We start from the raw sequence: 17,463 nt of genomic DNA on the forward strand, positions 1-17,463 counted from the left end.
TTATTTTGGTTGCTTTTAACTTTTCCAATTATTTAGAAATGTATGTGTTATTTAACCTTTCTGTTTTTTTTAATTAATTTAGTTCAATTTTAATTGGTTTTAGATTTTCATGCATGTCAAAGATGTTCAAATCTTGGTCAAATTATTGACAGCTGGTTCAGGCCTGTCCTAGCTTTGCCCACTGTCACATTCGTCCAGTTTGGCCCTCCTTTAGACCTTGCACAAGGGCTCGAAGAGCTGATGGGCCGCGACGAAGGAAGACCCAGCAGGCTGCCCATAGGTGGTGCAGCGGGGAAGAAGGGGCCAGAGGACAGCAGCCTGGTGGGGGGAAGCTCGGCGGCTGCTGAGCTCGGCCCCGAAGACAGGAGAATCGAGAATTGGGTACCACTGACGACAATGGACATGAGGAGCGGGCCGGTAGGAGAGGGACCGGTATATTGCCTCCAGCGCCTTCAAGGTCGGCTGCAGGAGGTGCCCCCGGGACTCAGAGGTAGTCAGGCGGGGAGAGGGACATCGGTTCACGGTAGGAGCCAGTCGAGGGCAATGGAGGAGACCCTGCAGCAGCCTGGGCCTTACCTGGATCAGGTGCAAGGTCCAGTACATCGAGCACCTGGATCGGACTTTGGACTTTGTATAAATCACGCCAAAATATGACGACTCGTGCATGAGTGAGCTATGCATAAATAATTTGCTTCTGCAGTACATACATGACATTCAAGAACCATTGAACTTCTTTTTCCAGCCTACATAATTTCAAGTGAGTCTGGACAACAGGCAGTGAACCTGGGCAGCAGGTGGAATCCAGGAACATTGAACAGTCCAGAAAAGGAGCAGGCCCTTCGGCCCATAATATCTGTACCAAACATGATGCCAAGATCAACTTTTATCTGCCTGCAGATAATCCATATCCCTCCATTCCCTGCATATTTGCATGCCCATCCAAAAGTATCTTAAATACCACAATTGTATCTTCCTCCACCATCACCCCTTGCCAGAATAGACAATAGACATAGACAATGGACAGTAGACAATACAATATTCGAATGGCGTGAAAACATGGCACCTCTTGTGTGTGGGCTCAGCGGAATATTTCTGTACATTTGCTAATCGGGGATGTGCTTGGGTATGGCGATACTCTACTGGACTGTTTGTACGAAAAGAATTTCACGGTGTGTTTGCACTTCGCATATGTGACATTAAAAGCACAATTAAACCATTGTGTTTCAGGCACCCTAGGGTTACAAAAAACTTGCCAAACACATCTCATAGCCAAAGATCAAAGGTTAACGGTCAGACCCAAAGTAAATGATAACAAAAAATTGTTTAGCTTTCTTCAGCCTTGCTCCCATCCCATTTGGTATTGGCGTTGCCTTCTTATTATCATGTGTATTAATGAGAAAAGGCTTCTGACCCAAAATGTCACCTCGAGTCATGGGGTCATAGAGTCATAGAGTCTTACAGCATGAAAACGGGCCCTTTGGCCCAACTTGCCTACACCGGCCAACATGCCCCATCTACATTATTCCCAAATGCCTGCGTTTGACCCATATCCCGCTAAACCTGGCTCATCCATTTGTCCCTTCTAATTGTTTCATAAACGAGATGATAGTCCCTGCCTCAACTCCCCACTCTGCCAGCTCGTTGTCCTATGTCCTCTGGTTCTCAATTCCCCCTCCCTGGGCAAGAGACTTTGTGCGTCACCTATCCATATTCCGCAGAGATGCTGCAGTTGCTTGTGACTCTGGTGAAAATGTTTGGTTTGTGTGCTCTCCAGGCAGAGCATACCTTGCATGAATACATCAGATAGTGCAGAGATAAAGAAACAGTGTGCCGAATATGGTGTAACAGCCACAGAGAAAGTGCAGATTAAAAAGTGCATGGATCATAATGAGGTAGATTAGAAGATCGAGAAATTAATCCCAAGCATTTGTGATGTCTGTTTAGGAGTCTGACGTCAGCAGGGAAGAAACTGTTCTTGAATCTGGTGGTAAGTGCTTTTAAGCTTTATTGTCTTCCACTCAATGGGGAAGAGAGAAGAGGAATGAGCAGTCCTTGATTATATTGGCTGCTTTCTTGAGGCTGCGTGGAGTGTAGATAGACTGGAAGGAGGGGTGGCAGGTTTGTTTATGGGTAGACATAAAGTTCTTGAGTAACTCAGCAGTTCAGGAGCATCTTTGGAGAAAAAGGATAGGTGATGTTTCGGGTCGAGACCCTTCTTCAGACAGAGAGTTGACGCCCTGACCTGAAAAGTCACCACTGAGTTACTCCAGCTTTTTGAATTTATCTTTGGTATAAACTACCATATGTTCCTTCTTGCTGGTTCGCTGATGGACTGGGCTGTGTTTGCAACTCTGCAGTTTCTCAGCCCATACTTCAATAATGTCAGTTGAATAACCTCTGATTGTTTCCTTGTAAATCTAGATTAGATGTTGTTTCCACCTCACCCGAACTGACAGGGAAAAAAAAAAAGAATTTAGGTGCTTGTTGTCCTGCCTGGCTCTCACCTGTTTGAAACCCGTGGACAGCAGTGAACCTGGGAGATGATGCTTTGTGATCTTTCCTTCACTCACCTCACTGAGATGAGCAAAGAGCCTTTTCCAGCTAACGTCGGTGCTTATAGAATGAAAGGAAGAATCTCTGCAGCATTTTCCATGACAGCATATCTCAAAGCACTTTACACCCAGTGCAGTTCTTCTTGAAGTGTCGTCAGTGTAGTAATGTAAGAAATAATGTGTTCTCACACACAACATGATAATGATCAAATAATCTGCAGTGATGTTAAACACTCTATTCCTTGACTCAGAGGCAGACTGGCTTCCAAATGACTGGTAGGGCTGATCTTGTCCATCTTTCTACATCAAGTAGAACATAGAATAGAGAACAGCGCTGGAGTAACTCAGCGGGTCAGGCAACATCTCTGGAGTATATGGATAGGATCATCAGTCTGGAAAAGGGTCCCAACCTGAAACATCACCTATCCATGATCTCCAGAGATCTATTCAGCACCTATTTTCTGTGTCTATTTCTGTAAACTAGCATCTGCAGTTCCTTGGGTCTCCATAGAACAGCACAGCATAGGAGCAGGACCTTTGGCCCACAATGCCCTTTCCAAACTTACCTCAATAACCTTCGCTCAGTCCGCCTTAACCAACCTGATGTCCCGGTGGCTCAGCACTTCAACTCCCCCTCCTACTCCCAGCCAGAACTTTTCTATCATGGGCCTCCTCCATTGTCACAGTGAGGCCCAACGCAAATTGGAGGAAAAGGGTCTCATATTTCGCTTGGGCAGCTTACACCCCAGTGGTATGAACATTGATTTCTCTAACTTCAGAGAGTTCCTCTGAACTCTCTTTCCCCTCCCCCTTCCCAGTTCTCCCACTGTCTTCCTGTCTCCTACTACATCCTATCTATGTCCCGCCCCCTCCCCTGACATCAGTCTGAAGAAGGGTCTCGACCCGAAACGTCACCCATTCCTTCTCTCCTGAGATGCTGCCTGACCTGCTGAGTTACTCCAGCATTTTGCGATACTTTCATGTGCCTGCACGTTATCTATATATCTCCATTCCCTGCATGTCCATGTGACTAAAGGATTTTTAAACATCACTATTGTATCTGTCTCTATCCCCACCCCTGGTGTAACTCGCATATTTGCTGGTTAGGAGCCAACAACCTGGCCTGGCCCAGAAAGCACACCGACAGCTCTAGAAGGCTTTAGGAAGTTTGGTCATGTCCCCAACAACTCTCACCAGCTTCTATAGATGAGCTGTAGAAAGCATTTTATCGGGATTCATGACAGCATGGTTTGGGAACTGCTCCATCCCAAGAATGCATGAAATTGCAAAAATTGAGGACGCAGCCCAGACCATCACACAAACCAAGGATAGTGTCGGTGTGCAGGGATCATTGGTCGGCACAGACAAAGTGGGCCAAAGGGCCTGTTTCTGCGCTGTATCTATAAACTTAACTACAATAGACGAGCTAGATAATTATGTGGAATCTCAATGCATGCTGAAGCAAAAAGTCAAGCTTATGTTTTTATGCTCTTTTGATTATGAGTGGGCTGACCTACTAGCTAAAACAACAGGATGGAAATAACACCATATTCCCATACTTTTCTAACCCTCAACCAGAAGGCTCATATTTAATAGACAATAGGTGCAGGAGGAGGCCATTCGGCCCTTCGAGCCAGCACCGCCATTCAATGTGATCATGGCTGATCATTCTCAATCAGTACCCCGTTCCTGCCTTCTCCCCATCCCCCTTGACTCCGCTATCCTTAAGAGCTCTATTTAGCTCTCTCTTGAATGCATTCAGAGAATTGGCCTCCACTGCCTTCTGAGGCAGAGAATTCCACAGATTGACAACTCTCTGACTGAAAATGTTTTTCCTCATCTCAGTTCTAAATGGCCTACCCCTTATTCTCAAACTGTGGCCCCTTGTTCTGGACTCCCCCAACATTGGGAACATGTTTCCTGCCTCTAACGTGTCCAACCCCTTAATAATTTTATACGTTTCAATAAGATCCCCTCTCATCCTTCTAAATTTCAGTGTATACAAGCCTAGTCGCTCTAGTCTTTCAACATATGACAGTCCCGCCATTCCGGGAATTAACCTAGTAAACCTACGCTGCATGCTCTCAATAGCAAGAATATCCTTCCTCAAATTTGGAGACCAAAACTGCACACAGTAGTCCAGGTGCGGTCTCACTAGGGCCCTGTACAACTGCAGAAGGACCTCTTTGCTCCTATACTCAACTCCCCTTGTTATGAAGGCCAACATTCCATTGGCTTTCTTCACTGCCTGCTGTACCTGCATGCTTCCTTTCAGTGACTGATGCACTAGGACACCCAGATCTCGTTGTACGCCCCCTTTTCCTAACGATACCATTCAGATAATACTCTGCCTTCCTATTCTTACCACCAAAGTGGATAACCTCACACTTATCCACATTAAACTGCATCTGCCATGCATCCGCCCACTCACACAACCTGTCCAAGTCACCCTGCAACCTCATAGCATCTTCCTCACAGTTCACATTACCACCCAGCTTTGTATCATCTGCAAATTTGCTAATGGTACTTTTAATCCCTTCATCCAAGTCATTAATGTATATTGTAAATAGCTGCGGTCCCAGCACCGAGCCTTGCAGTACCCCACTAGTTACTACCTGCCATTCTGAAGGGGACCCATTTATCCCCACTCTTTGCTTTCTGTCTGTCAACCAATTTTCTATCCATGTCAGTACCCTACCCCCATCACCCTTCTTCTCAATTTGCACCCTTTTTGTCCAACAATAATGTCTGATGCAGCCAAACATTTTCATCTTTACTCCGTATCTTACATGCGCAATATGAATACTTAAACTAATTAGAAGACAATGTTCTTTCTTTGTTGAGCGATCAGCTCATTTATTTTGTACAATTGGGATTAATTACTGGCTGCATTCGACCATGTTGTACAACAGTGGCACATAGGAATCTGTGTTTGTTTACCAAATCCAGTGAGCCAGGAGTAACAGCAAATTGACATTTGAGCTAACAGAACGTCAAGCAAAAATAAGTCAACATATTCCAACACCTTCCTCTCTTTTCTCAAACAAAAGTACAAAATATAACTAACAAGGAGTCTGAATTGCACTTTGTTCCAGCACTCTGTGTCTATTTTAGTGACCAACATCTGCAGTTCCTTGTGTCTCCATAGAACAGCACAGCACAGGAACAGGCCCTTTGGCCCACAATGCCTGTTCCGAACATAATGTCAAGATAAACTTACCTCATCTGCCTGCACGTTACCCATCTATCTCCATCCCCTGCATATTCATGCCGAACATAATAAACTAATAAACTAATCTCATTTTTAGACTTTCCACTTTAGTGAAACAAGCCATTCAGCCCACCGAGTCCACGTCGACCACCGATCACCCCCATACACTATCACTATCCTACACACGAGAGACAATTTACAATTTGCAATTAACCTACAGACCTGTACTTCTTTGGAATGCGGGACGAAACCGGAGCACCCGGAGAAATCACGCACGGCCACGGGGAGATAGTACAAACTCCATACCGCCAAGACCACAACATCCCCATAGTCAACAACCAACCTGGGTCTCTGGCGCTGTAAGGCAGCGACTCTACCGCTGAGCTAACTGTGCTTGTGGCATGCATTCACATCTGTCCTTTGTGGCGGCTGCGAGACTGTGGAGATCATTTGCTCACATGTAGTGAATGCCCACCAGTGCTCAATCAACCACAGACTTGTTCTGCCCTGGTGGGTCTATGACGGCCCCCTGTAGAGCAATCCACTTAGTCACTTTCCCCCTATTCCTTCCCCAGAGGCCTCCATACCATTTTTCATCAAGTGCGCATGCAATTTCCTTTGAAAGCCACGAAAAAAATGCTTTCCCTCATCCTTAAAGGCAAACGGATCAGGACTCTTGCTACTCACTATCTGAAACAGGCTTCCTCACAAGTTCTCAACATCGTTTGCTGTTTGGTTTCAACATAGTCCCTTTGAAGCACCTTCTAATAGAGTCATAGAGTCATACAGCATGAAAACATTCCCTTTGGCCCAGCTTGCCCATGCCAACAAACATGCCCTATCTTCACTAGTCCACCCTGTCTGCTTTTGGCCCATATCCCTCTAAACCTGTCCTATGCATGTACCCTTCTAAAATGTTTCTTAAACATCGTGATTGTACCTGCATCAACTACCTCTTCTGGTGGCCTGTTCCACGAACTCACCGACGTTTGTGTAAAGAAGTTACCCCTCAAGTTCCTATTAAATCTTTCCCCCCTTCCATGTTCCACGCCCAGTTACAAAACATAGGGGCATACTTCTCCGCAGGAAGGTGTTCATCAAATTGCTGCCTTTGTTGAGGGAGGATGACGAAAGATCAAGTTTTAAAACACTGGAAAAGAACATGTTAAACCAAGCATTTATTCGTAATCTCGTAGGAGGCAGTCACAATCTTCTTTGAACAGAAGTAAGGCATCGACAAGGGTGTTGTAGTGGAATACAATAATTCATTCTGCATTGAAGGCTTGATTTTGGTTGAATACTTGAAAAGTGTGCCTATGATGACCTCGACAATAAAACTGGAGAACATTAAGTACTAAGGAATAATTTCCCTGCAGGATTGGCAATGCATTTTCCCATAACTGCAGTGTAATGTTCTGGTTTTGATTGCAGGAATAGGCTGCTCTTAAATTCTGTTCAAAACACAGTAACTCAGCAGATCAGGCAGCATCAGTGGAGGTAATGGATGGACAATGTTCCGGGTCGGGAATCTTGGATTCTGTTTCTGGACCCTGTCTTTCTATGGGATTTATAACCCAAAATCTTCAAAGTATTGAGATCATATTGTTGTAAATCCCTGAGCTCAAATTCTGCTGCCTGAAATTTAGTTTGGTTTCGTGAAACAGCGTGGAAACAGGCCCTTTGGCCCATCGAGTCCACGCTGGCCATCAGTCACCTATTCACTCCAGTGCTATTTAATCCCACCTTCGCATCCACTCCCTACACTCTTGGGGCAATTTACAGAGGCCAATGAACCTATGAACCCGCATGTCTTTGGGATGTGGGAGGAAACCGGAGCACCTGGTGAAAAATCACACAACTAACAGGGAGAACGTTTAAACTCTGTACAGACTGCGCCCATAGTCAGGATCGAACCTGGGTCTTTGGCGCTGAAAGGCATCAACTCTACCACTGCATCACCCATCTATTCTTTGTCGAACAATCTACCTATCAAACCCTCCCATGCCTGTAATCACCTATTACCTGCCACACTTTGTGCTGCCCCTTTTCTTTTCCAGGCATTTCCTCACTTCTCCCCTCTACAATCAGTCTGAAAGGGTTCCGACCCTAAACATCGCCTATCCATGTTTTCCAGGGATGCTGCCTGACCCAGCGCGTTACCACAGCACTTTGTGTCCTTTTTTGTATAGCAGCATCTGCAGTTCCTTGTTTCGACATTTCCACAGTTTCACCATAATAGCACTCCGAATGAGAATAGCAGGGGTAAAATTGCAATAGAGGCAGGTTACAATACAGTTTGTTCATTCGAGTTACTGTTGCACTGTTCAATTGGACATAAAGTGGTTATCATAATTCTAGAGAAAAAATCACTGGCCAAAATCCAATTGCTTTGCATCAGTAGGAGTGTTAATCAAGTAAAAATAGATTTTGAACTTTTGTGAAGTTGACAGAAGTAATGACGCAATTTATTATTCTCCATTTCAGCTTTATGCCTTTTAACCAATGCACTGCGGAGATTGCAGATCATCTCTGATCAGATTGTTCTCACATTACAATCAATCATCCCCATATTTTGCCATGCAAATAACTTTTCTCAGAATAAATCCTGAGGATGCAGGAATTGATGGTAAGAATCACGTTGATTGCCCATTCCTAATTGTGTTAAGAAGCCAAAAGATATTTGGAGCCGACACAATAGTATAGGGGGGGAGCTTTATGCATTTACGTCTGTTTAATTATCTATAATTGATGTTATTGTGTGTTGGCTGAGTCCAAGTGTTCACGATGCCGGTGCAAACATGATTTTCATGGTACCTGTACCTCACCGTACTTGCACACGTGACATAGAAACATAGAAACATAGAAAATAGGTGCAGGAGTAGGCCATTCGGCCCTTCGAGCCTGCACCGCCATTCAATATGATCATGGCTGATCATCCAACTCAGTATCCCGTACCTGCCTTCTCTCCATACCTCCTGATCGCTTTAGCCACAAGGGCCACATCTAACTCCCTCTTAAATATAGCCAATGAACTGGCCTCAACTACCTTCTGTGGCAGAGAATTCCTCAGATTTACCACTCTCTGTGTGAAAAAAAACTTTCTCATCTCGGTCCTAAAATACTTCCCCCTTATCCTTAAACTTAACTTGACAATTAACTTGACTTGAATTGTAGCATCTGTCTAGGGCGTCATGGTGGCGCGGCGATCGTGTTGCTGCCTTACAGCGCCAGAGACCCGAATTCGATCCTTACAACGGGTGCTGACTGTATGGAGTTTGTACGCTCTCCCCGTTTCCTGCGTGGGTTTTCACCTGGATCTCCGATTTCCTCCCACAAACTCCAAGGACGTACAGGTTTGTCGACTAATTGACTTGGTAAAATTGTAAATTGTCCCTCGTGTGTGTAGGATAGTGTTAGTGTGCAGAGATCGCTGGTCGGCGAGGACTCGGTGGGCGGAAGGGCCTGTTTCTGTATTGTATCTCTAAACTAAACTAAACTAAATCATGAAGTCCTCTATTTCCTAATAGATGGCTCCATCTTGAGTGCCTTGTCCACTTAACTGGGAGGTGGGGCTCTCCATTTTAAGCAAGACTAAGCACCAGGGAGTCTTCTTCCCAGACTGAAGAAAGGTCCCAACCTGAAACGTCACGGATCCATGTTCTCCAGGGATACTGGCTGACCCCCTGAGTTACTCCATCACTGAGTGTATGTTTCCTTTGTAAACCAGCATCTACAGTTCCTTGTTTCGAGCCTTCTCACTCTTGGTCCTGCTCTCACCACCCCTGACTCTGCTTCATAGACCACATGTTCAAGGTTATCTTGGGTACCAAAGACAGACACAAAATGTTGGAGTAACTCAGCGGGACTGGCAGCATCTCTGGATAGAAAGAACAGGTGACTTTTTGGGTCAAGACCCTTCTTCAGAGATGCTGCAGCCAGAGATGCTGCCTGTCCCACTGAGTTACCCCAGCATTTTGTGTCTATCTTTGGTGTAAACCAGCATCTGCAGTTCCTTCCTACATATCTTGGGTACTACTTCTCCATGTTAGCTGCTGTCACCACCCCTCCTCCTCCCCCCACCCCTCCCCCTCCCCCCACCCCTTCCCCTCCCCCCACCCCTCCCCCTCCCCCACCCCTCCCTGAGCTATAGGGAGAGGTTGAGCAGGCTGGGAATATATTCCCTGGAATGCAGGAGGATGAGGGATGATCTTATAGAGGTGTATAAAGTCATAAGAACAATAGATCAGGTAGATGCACATAGTGGGGGAATCAAGAACCAGAGGGCAGAGGTTTATGGTGAAATGGGGAAAGATTTTATAGGAATCTGAAGGGTTACCTTTTTACACAAAGGGTGGTGGGTGTATTGAACAAACTGCTGGAGGAGGTAGTTGAGGCTGGTACTATCGCAATGTTTAAGAAGTAATTAGATAGGTACATGGATAGGACAGGTTTAGAGGGATATAGGGAAAATGCAGGCAGGTTAGACTTGTGTAGATGGGACACATTGGTCGGTGTGTGCAAGTTGGGCCAAAGGGCCTGTTTCCACACTGTGTGACACGATGATTCAAAGAAGGGATGGTGCAAGTGATTCTTTTCACCACAACTGTGATGACACTGATGTAGTAACTTTAGCACGTGGCAGTAGTCAACTAGTGTTGCTTGCAGAGAATCTGTGATCAGGGAAACAAGGGTTAAAATGACCTTTACCTTCTCAGAGACAGCACTCCCATCTTGAAAGTATGACTGAAAAATCATCTCACCAAATTTAATATGTCTTGGTGATGACAGCCTGAGAAAAACTTGGAAAAGCATGGTTTGAAGGCAGCACCCGTAGTCAGGATTGAAGCCGGGTCTCTGGCACTGTAAGGCAGCAACTCTACTGATGCACCACTGTGCCACACTCTGTGGCTCTGTGCTGCCTTTGGGTCAAGACTCTTCTACAGACCAATGGAGGGGAGATGGAAGCTGGAAAAGAGGAGAGAGGCAGGCCAAAGCGTGGTCAACACATTCGAGAGGGGGTGGGGGTTCACAGGCAGATGGTTGGAACAAAGGCCAGTGGTAAGAACAGAAGATATGAGACATGAGGGTTGGGGAGTTATGGATTGTGAAGCCAGAGGGAGGAAAGTTCTCCCTTCCGAGTCCAGGAATATATTGGTCTCTTGAAGTCTCTGCCAGCATGGATGCTTCATTGACACAACTGATTCTATTGCTTCGAGAACATTAACACTGAGTAGGCAGCTCTGACCATAATGACAACTCCAGCATACAAACTCAGTACAGACAGCACCCGTGGTCATGATCGAACCCGGGTCTCCTGTGCTGTAAGGAAGCAACTCTACCGCTGAGCCACTACGCCGCCCCTTTGTTACTCCAGGACTTTGTGTCTTTTTTTTAAAACCAGCATCTGCAGTTCCTTGTTTCCAGCATAACGTTCCTTTGGTTCTAATGAGACTCTTCAGCAACAGGTAATGCTTTTTGATCTCCAATTTAGTTTAGTTTAGTTTAGTTTAGAGATACAGCGTGGAAACAGGCCCTTTGGCCCACTGAGTCAGTGCCAAACCAGCGATCCCCGTACACTAGCACTATCCTACACACGCTGGGGACAATTTACAATTTTTACCAAAAGCAAATTAATCTAAAAACCTGCACGTCTTTGGAATGTGGGAGGAAACCGGAGCGCCCGGGGAAAACCCCACACGGTCGCGGGGAGAACGTACAAACTCTGTGCAGACTTTTTTTTTTTAATCAAAAAATACTTTATTCAAGTTATAAATATCATTTACAAAACATCATTTTTAAAACAAACCCATCCGACATTCCCGGAGGTTACATATTCAATACAGGCATTTACTTAGACCTTTACATACATTTACATACATATCCCTTATTTGGAGGGGCGTCTCTCTCCACCACACCCTGCCCCCCATGTCCAGCAGCGGAAGGACCCTAGACTGTGGTCCTCCCCCACAGGGCCTTGGCGTTGGCTGCACCGAGCTTCAGAGCGTCCCTCAGCACGTACTCCTGCAGTCTGCAGTGGGCCAGTCGGCAACATTCCTTGACGGACAGCTCGCTCCGCTGGGAGGTCAACAAGGATCGGGCAGACCAAAGGGCGTCTTTCACCGAGTTGATGACCTTCCAGCCGCACTCGATGTCAGTCTCGGAATGCGTCCCTGGGAACAGTCCGTAGAGCACAGAGTCCTCTGTGACGGAGCTGCTCGGAATGAATCGTGACAGGGACCCCTGCAGACCTCTCCAGACTCTCCTGGCAAATCCACACTCTTTGAAGAGGTGGGCCACCGTTTCCTCTCCGTAGCAGCCGTCCCGAGGGCAGCGTGCGCTGGTAGTGAGGTTCCGGCGGTGCAGGAAGGATCTGACTGGGAGGGCTCCCCTCACCGCCAGCCAAGCCAGGTCTTGGTGCTTGTTGGTGAGTTCTGACGATGAGGCATTTTGCCAGACAAGCTGGGCTGTCTGTTCTGGGAACCACGCCACAGGATCCATGGAGTCATTCCCCTGCAGTGCCTGCAGGACGTTCCGTGCTGACCACTGCCCGATGGACTTGTGGTCAAAGGTGTTGGTCCGGAAGAACCTTTCCACAAACGACAGATGGTTCGGCAATGTCCAGCTGACTGGCACATTGCGTGGCATCTGCGCCAGGCCCATCCTTCGCAACACCGGGGACAGGTAGAACCTCAGCAGGTAGTGGCATTTGGTGCCCACGTGCCTTGGCTCTATGCTCCGCCTGATGCAGCCACACACGAAAGTGGCCATCAGAATGAGGGCGACGTTGGGCACGTCTTTACCCCCGTTGTCTGCCGACTTGTGCATTGTGGCTCGTCGCACCCGGTCCATCGCCGACCCCCAGATGAAGCGGAAAACGGCCCGGGTGATCCCCGTGGCGTAGGAGGGAGGGACGGGCCACACTTGCACCAAGTCCAGCAGCCCCGAGAGCACCTCACACCTGATGACCAGATTTTTTCCCCGTGATGGAGAGGGAGCGCTGCTTCCACAGCTCCAGCTTCTTCCCCACCTTGGCTATCCACTCCAGCCAATTTTTGTTACATGCCCCAGCCTTCCCGAACCAGATCCCCAGCACCTTCAGGAAGTCAGGCTTGATGGTGAAGGGGATGGAAGATCGGTCGGGCCAGTTGCCAAAGAGCATGGCCTCGCTCTTCCTGCGGTTTACCCTGGCCCCCGTGGCCAACTCAAACTGGTCGCAGACGCTGATCAGTCTGCGGACCGACCCTGGATCCGAGCAGAAGACGGCGACATCGTCCATGTACAGGGAGGCCTTGACCTGAGTGCCCCCACTGCCTGGCAGTGTCACTCCTCTTATGCTCGCATCCTTCCTGATGGATTCAGCAAAGGGTTCAATGCAACAGACAAACAAGACAGGGGAAAGAGGGCAACCCTGCCTGACTCCAGACCTGACGGGGAAGCTGTCTGATTCCCACCCATTAATTTGGACTGCACTACAGATATCAGAGTAGAGCAGTTGGATCCACTTCCTGATTCCCTCCCCAAAGCCCATTTTGGAGAGCACGTCCCTCATGTACGTGTGCGATATCCTGTCGAAGGCCTTCTCCTGGTCCAAGCTGACCAGGCAGGCATCCACCCGTCTGTCCTGCACGTAGGCAATGGTATCTCTCAGCAGCACCAGGCTGTCTGAGATTTTCCTGCCAGGTACAGCACAGGTTTGGTCCGGGTGGATCACCTGTCCCAGAGCAGACTTGACCCGGTTGGCGATGGCCTTAGACAGGATCTTGTAGTCTACATTCAACAATGTGATGGGTCTCCAATTCCTTAAGTCATTCATCTCCCCCTTCTGCTTGTAGATCAGGGTGATGTTGCCCTTCCTCATAGAGTCTGACATGCTGCCTGCTAGGAGTATATCGTTGTACACTTCCAGCAGGTCCGGGCCCACCCAGTCCCACAGAGCCGAGTACAACTCTGCCGGTAAGCCATCGCCTCCGGGAGTTTTACTCGAGTCAAAGGAACGGATGGAGCCAGTCAGCTCCTCCAGGGTCAGTGGTTGGTCCAGACTCTCCCGCTTGCTGTCGTCCAAGACTTCCGTGATGGAGGACAGGAAGTTCTGGGAGGCGGTGCTGTCTGTGGTCTTTACATCGTACAGATCCTTATAAAAGGATCTGCAGATCTTGAGCATGTCTGTCTGCGAGGATGTTACCGAGCCGTCCTCCTCCCTAAGGCTTTTGATCACAGAGCTCCCCCTGTGAACCTTATGGAAGAAGTAACGTGAGCACGTCTCATCCTGCTCAACATGGCGGACCCTGGACCGGAAGATGATCTTGGAGGATTCAGAGGTAAAGAGCCGAGCTTGCCGGCCCTTCAACTCTCTCAGTTCCTCCCTCACATCCACCCCTCTCCTCTGCAGAAGGAGTAGCTGCTGCAAATCTGTCTGGAGTTGACACAGTTCCCTCTTACCCTGTCTTGCTCTCTGAACACCTTTGGAGACGAAGAACTTCTTGATGTTCTCCTTTGTTGCCTCCCACCAGAGTGTCTGGGAGTCAAAGAGGGGCCTCACAGTTCTCCAACATGCGTAGTCCCTCTTTAGCTCCTTAACGTTCTCCGGGGTCAACAGCTCCACATTTAGCTTCCACGTCCCTCTGCCCGCCTTCCGGTCCTCCTGTAGGTGACAGGTGGCCTGAAGGAGGCAGTGGTCAGAGAAGAACACCGGGGCGAGGTCGGTGTGTCTGACCGTGACGGCCCTCGATGTGAAGAGGAAGTCTATCCGGGACTGGGCTGAACCGTTTGGTCCTGACCAGGTGAACCGTGGCTGGACTCCGCCTGCAGGGTCACTGAAGGCGTCGCGCAGCTTTGCATCTTTGACCGTTTCCACCAGGAGTTTGGAGGTGCCGTCCAGTCTGTGGTTGGCACTGCCGGATCGTCCAGCCGCATCGATGATGCAGTTGAAGTCACCGGCCAGAACGAGCGGTCTAGACGTGGCCAGCAGCGGTGGGAGCTGCTGGAGGACGGCCACCCGCTCGCTCCACCTGGGGGAGGCATACACATTTATCAGCCGGAGCGGAGAACCACGGTACATTACATCCACCACCAAGAGACGACCCCCCACCACCTCCCTTACCTCAGTGATGGTGAAGCCCCCTCCCCGCAGCAAGATCCCCAGACCGGACGCACGACAATCATTTCCCCCCGACCATACCGACAGTCCGTGGGGCCACCATCGCGACCACCTCCGATAGCAGCGAAGGTGTGGCAGCCCGCACTCCTGTAAAAAAGTCACATCCGCCTTTACCTTGGCCAGGTACTGCAAGGCGGATACACATCGCACAGTGCTCTTCACACTGCGCACGTTTAAGGATGCCAGTTTCAGCTCCATTGTCCTTTATTGTCCCAGGCGATCCTCCCGCATGCCAATCATCTGGCTCAGTTCCTGCACATTTTTGTCGCACAGGTAGTGGTACAGGTTGGTGGCTTCCTCAGCACAGGGTATATTTTCTGGCGAAGCCACTGCGCTGCTCCCAGTGTCCTGGAGCTGGGGCCCATTGGCCACTGCACTGCTCCCGGTCTCCCGGAGCTGGGGCCCATTGGCCACTGCACTGCTCCCGGTCTCCCGGAGCTGGGGCCCATTGGCCATTGTGCCGCTCCCGGTCTCCCGGAGCAGGGGCCCATTGGCCGTTGTGCCGCTCACGGTCTCCCGGAGCAGGGGCCCATTGGCCGTTGTGACGCTCACGGTCTCCTGGGGCTGGGGCCCATTGGCACTGCTCCCAGTCTCCTGAGGCTGGGGGGCAACAGACACGTTCTTTCTCTTACCTTCCTCCTCCCCCGTTTCCTTCCTCTGCCTCTGCCTCCGTTGTCGGCTCCTCCCGGTCGTCTCATCCTCCGATGCGGAGAGGCTGCTGGCCTCGTCCTGGGAGAGGACTCTTTTTTGGGACTTGCTTGCCCCCTCCGCCTTTTTCTCCGTGCGCACAGCCTTCAATGTTTTCCTCGACTGTACCAGCTTCCATCCCTCCTCTTCCTGTTCCCCCTCTTCCATCGACTCACCCTCGTGGGGAGGGGCCTGGGGGGCTCCGTCCTGCGGTTGGGGGCTCCTGGTGGTCGCGTTGTCCTCGCCCCTGCTCTCCTTTCCTTTTTGGGCTTTTTCCGTGGTAGGAGGCGTCTCGTCCACCCTGGGGGTGCTGGCAGCGGCCCCTCTTATCGCCTGTGCATAAGTGCTAGCTCTTTTAGGGCAGGCCCTGTAAAGGTGGCCTGCCTCCCCACACAGGTTGCAGCTCTTACTCTCTTTACAATCCCTTGTCTCGTGGCCTTCTAACTTGCAGTTTCTGCAGACGATTGTCCTGCATTCTGCCGCCACGTGCCCAGGTTTGTTGCATTTCCTGCACACCCTGGGCTGCCCCACGTACGTCATGTAGCCCCGGTTCCCTCCGATAGCGAACACCGAGGGAGGGTGGACAATGAATCCCTTCCCGTCCACCCTCAGCTTCACCTTTACCTGCCTCTTGCTCGTCCAGATCCCGAACAAGTCCTTGATGTCCACGCAGTTCCCGGCCCCTTCGACGTAGCGCGCAAGGAAGGTGAGGACATCCACGACGGGCACATGTGGGTTAAACATGTGCACCGTGATCATCCGTTCCCTCTGGGTGGGGAGGGTGAAGAGCGGCTGCACCTTCAGGAGCGACAGCGGGGCTTCATCCCCCTTCTCCCGGAAGTCCTGCAGCAACTTCTGCCATCCCGCCGGGTTCTGGAAGGTAACGTCGAAGTATCCGTTACCTGGGAAGTCCTGGAGGCAGAAGATGTCCCCGGCCTTGAATCCACAGGCCTCCAGCAGCACCTTCTTGATGAAGAGATCCCTTGAGAAAGGGTTCCCCTCCTTGAGGTCCTTCACCGATACACGCAGGGTATTCCGGATACCCTGCCCTCCAGCTCCACTTGCTACTGCCATCCCACCTGGATAAGGGTGTTAGGTTGGTTACCCAACCAGCATGGATCCACCCCTAAACCAGACACGTGCTCCTGACCTCCGCTCCTCGTTGATGATCTAATGCAAATACTGCTCTTATACTTACCCTGTTCTTATAAGAACATTAGATTGTGCCAGAACAGATACTACACTTGATCTTAGCCAAAAGGCCGAGACATCTCTAGTCACAGACTATAGAAATGATCCTTAAAAGTATAGCCGTGCAGACAGCATCTTTGGACAGGTTCGAACCCGGGTCTCTGGCTCTGTAAGGCAGCAACTCTACCACTGTGTCATTGTACTGCCCTCAGATTTATGTCACTACGAGGAGAAATGGAAGTCGCACACACATGATAACACCATTGCGTGCCTATCTGGCACAAAGAAAAGGTCGGTCACTTCAGCACGGACACCGACTGGGACTGCACAACCCATTTTCAGTGCACGTGCAATTTCATGTACAATTGATTGCAAATGAAAGAGATTTCCTTCAGGTAAAATCAAAACAGGATCTTGTAATGTGGATTTATTTCAAAGCTCTGCGATCCAATTTTGAGGATAAAGTACTTTAATTACAAATCCATTAATGATCCATTTTCCTTGTGTTTGCTGCAATGTGTGCTTACACCATATATCACAAGTGCATAAATAATGCATCCAATTAGCTTTAATGTTTTTGTGTGTATGTATGTATTATTATCCTTATTGAGCAATAAATTATATATGTCATAAAGCATTGCACTCCTCTCAAATTGACCATTGTA

General features: G+C 49.0%; 1 pseudogene; it reads right to left on the reverse strand.

Annotated features, from left to right (window-relative positions):
• Positions 1-16,770: 16,770 nt before the first annotated feature.
• LOC144600266 (U2 spliceosomal RNA) lies at positions 16,771-16,878 on the reverse strand (annotated as a pseudogene).
• Between the last annotated feature and the right edge of the window lie 585 nt (positions 16,879-17,463).

This window comes from Rhinoraja longicauda, chromosome 14, assembly GCF_053455715.1.
Source record: "Rhinoraja longicauda isolate Sanriku21f chromosome 14, sRhiLon1.1, whole genome shotgun sequence".
Lineage (NCBI taxonomy): Eukaryota > Metazoa > Chordata > Chondrichthyes > Rajiformes > Arhynchobatidae > Rhinoraja > Rhinoraja longicauda.